Raw genomic sequence first — 3,312 nt, forward strand, 5'->3', positions numbered from 1 at the left:
TGTATTAAAAATATTTGTTGCAAAAAATATGTTTTACTATGTAAAATACCTCACAATATTATTTAATGGAAAGATAGAAAATTATTATAATTCTGTTTTAATAAATAAATATATACAATCTAGAAATATGTATAATAAAATATAATATTTATTATATGACTATACATTTATTTATTAAAACAGAATTATATATTACATATAATATATATTATATATTACATATATGTTTTAATGATTAAAAGGAATTCAGGAGAACATTAATAGTGCTGACCCTAGTAGTGGGATTACAAGCGATTTAGCTTCTTTATAGGTTTCCCACTTCTTCCTTGTACCATCCTTAACTTCTTTTGAAATTAAAAAAAAAAAAAAAACCACATTAAATATCAATCAGAGGGAAAGTTTCAAATTAATTTTAAGCATTTTAGAACTTTATTAATATTGTAGTATGCATTCACCTGTGTCTGGTACATTTTTCATAATTTGTGTTTCTCTTTATCCTTTCAATTGCTTTGTGAAATCAATTGCTCTTAGCTCATGCTATCCAGCCTAAAAGAGGGAGATAGAATAGTGTGAAGATAATAATGGTTATATTGACCAAAAAAAAAAAAAAAAAAAAAGAAGAGCCAGACACTCAAACAGCCTGTACCCTTGCTATTTTTACTTACGTACAGAACTGAAATTTCAATTGATCCTTGAGGCTTTAGCCCAACACTTCTTATCCTGTCTCTCTAGGAGATGAACTCTGGCACAACTGACACAGTCAGGTGCTTGAAACACTATAGAAATGGCCTCAAGGATGCTATTGCTGCTGTTCTACATAATTATTTCTTCTGAAGTTATCAGTATGTTTTCACAGAATTTTAAATAGTATTTATTCTTTTACATTTTCTAGTTTTGTTTATGTTTCATGGTTAGGAAAAAAATACATTATAGCAATATCATGAATTGATCAATACTTGAATATTCATGACAAAGATATACAAACATACATTCCTATTCATAGAAATCCAAATGTTCCCTTTCTGCCCGTGGACACCACCGAATAGGCATCGTTAAAGTCTCTCCTCCCACTGCCGTCATGTCTAAGCCAGAGTCTCCCAAAGGGCCTGAACACCTGCAGAAGCTCTTCATTAGAGGTTTGAGCTTTGAAACAACTGATGAGAGTCTGAGGAGCCATTCTGAGCAATGGGGAACACTTACAGACTGCGTGGTCATGAGAGACCCAAACACCAAGCGCTCCAAAGGCTTTGGGTTTGTCACGTAGGCCACTGTGGAGGAGGTGGATGCAGCCATGAATCCAAGGCCACACGAGATGGATAGAAGAGTTGTGGGCTGTCTCAAGAGAAGATTTGTGTTGGTGGCATTAAAGAAGACACTGAAGAACCTCATCTGAGAGATTATTGTGAACAGAATGGGAAAACTGAAGTGGCTGAAATCATGACCGACCAAGGCAGTGGTAAGAAGAGAGACTTTGCTTTTCTAACATTTGAAGATCATGACTCTGTAGATGAGATTGTCATTAAAAAATACCGGAAATTCAAATCAAAACCACACTGAGATACCAACTTACGCCAGTTAGAATGGCAAAAATAGACAAGGCAAGAAACAATTGTTGGAGAGGATGTGGAGAAAGGGAATCCCTCCTACATTGTTGGTGGGAATGCAAGTTGGTACAGCCACTCTGGAAAACAGTGTGGAGGTCCCTTAAAAAGTTAAAAATTGAGCTACCCTATGATCCAGCCATTGCACTACTGGGTGTTTACCCCAAAGATACAGACGTAGTGAAGAGAAGGGCCATATGCACCCCAATGTTCATAGCAACATTGTCTACAATAGCTAAATCGTGGAAGGAGCCAAGATGCCCTTCAACAGATGACTGGATTAAGAAGTTGTGGTCCATATATACAATGGAATATTACTCAGCCATCAGAAAGAACGAATTCTCAACATTTGCAGCAACATGGATAGGACTGGAGGAGATTATGCTAAGTGAAATAAGTCAAGCAGAGAAAGACAACTATCATATGATTTCTCTCATCTATGGAACATAAAAACTAGGAAGATCGGTAGGAGAAGAAAGGGATAAAGAAAGGGGGGTAATCAGAAGGGGGAATGAAGCATGAGAGACTATGGACTATGAGAAACAAACTGAGGGCTTCAGAGGGAAGGGGGTGGGGGAATGGGATAGACCGGTGATGGGTAGTAAGGAGGGCACGTATTGCATGGTGCACTGGGTGTTATACACAACTAATGAATCATAGAGCCTTACATCGGAAACCGGGGATGTACTGTATGGTGACTAACATAATATAATAAAAAATCATAAAAAAATAAAAAATAAAAAATACCATCCTGTGAATGGCCACAACGGTGAAAGCCCTATCTAAGCAAGAGATGGCTAGTGCTTCATCCAGCCAAAGAGGTCAAAGTGGTTTTGGAAACTTTGGTGGTGGTCGTGGAGGTAGTTTTGGTGGGAATGACAACTTTGGTCATGGAGGAAACATCAGTGGACGAGGTGGCTTTGGTGGCCGTCAAGGTGGTGGTGGATATGGTGGCAGCAGGGATGGCTATAACAGATTTGGTAATGATGGAAGCAACTTTGGAGGTGGTGGAAGCTATAATGATTTTGGCTATCAGCATAGTCAATCTGCAAATTTTGGACCCATGAGCAGAGGAAATTCTGGAGGCCGAAGCTCTGGCCCCTGTGGTGGTGGAGGCCAATACTTTGCCAAACCATGAAACCAGGGTGGTTCAGGTGGTTCCAGCAGCATCAAGAGCTATGGCAGTGGCAGAAGGTTTTAATCACTGCCAGGAAAAAGGCTCAGCAGGAGAGGAGAGCCAGAGAAGTAATAGGGAAGCTATGCACTACGACAGATTTGTGAATGCATCCAAGCACAGTGGTGGCAGGGCCTCGCTGCTACAAAGAAGACATGTTTTAGACAATATTCATGTGCATGGGCAAAAAACTCGAGGACTGTATTTGTGGCTAATTGTATAACAGGTTATTTTAGCTTCTGTTCTGTGAAAAGTGTAAAGCATTCCAACAAAGGACTTTAATGTAGATTTTTTGTGTTTTTGCATGCATGCATGCTGTTGATTGCTAAATGTAATAGTCTGATCATAATGCTGGATTTCTAACTCTCTATTTAATTAATAAGAAAAGCAGTGAATCTAATCTCTTAACTTATTCAAGCCAATGACAGTAACTGCCTACAGAAAACAGTTTGTAAATTATTTTGTAATGAGCTTTGTGTTTGAACTTTTTAGTGAATAGAGAATGCATCATCTTCTCTTTCTTAAATAGATAAACAC

General features: G+C 38.1%; 1 pseudogene; it reads left to right on the forward strand.

The window, feature by feature from the left end:
* The first annotated feature begins 1,078 nt into the window (after positions 1-1,078).
* On the forward strand, positions 1,079-2,802 carry LOC113266148 (heterogeneous nuclear ribonucleoprotein A1-like; annotated as a pseudogene).
* The last annotated feature ends 510 nt before the right edge of the window (positions 2,803-3,312 follow it).

This window comes from Ursus arctos, unplaced genomic scaffold, assembly GCF_023065955.2.
Source record: "Ursus arctos isolate Adak ecotype North America unplaced genomic scaffold, UrsArc2.0 scaffold_37, whole genome shotgun sequence".
Taxonomy (NCBI): Eukaryota; Metazoa; Chordata; class Mammalia; order Carnivora; family Ursidae; genus Ursus; species Ursus arctos.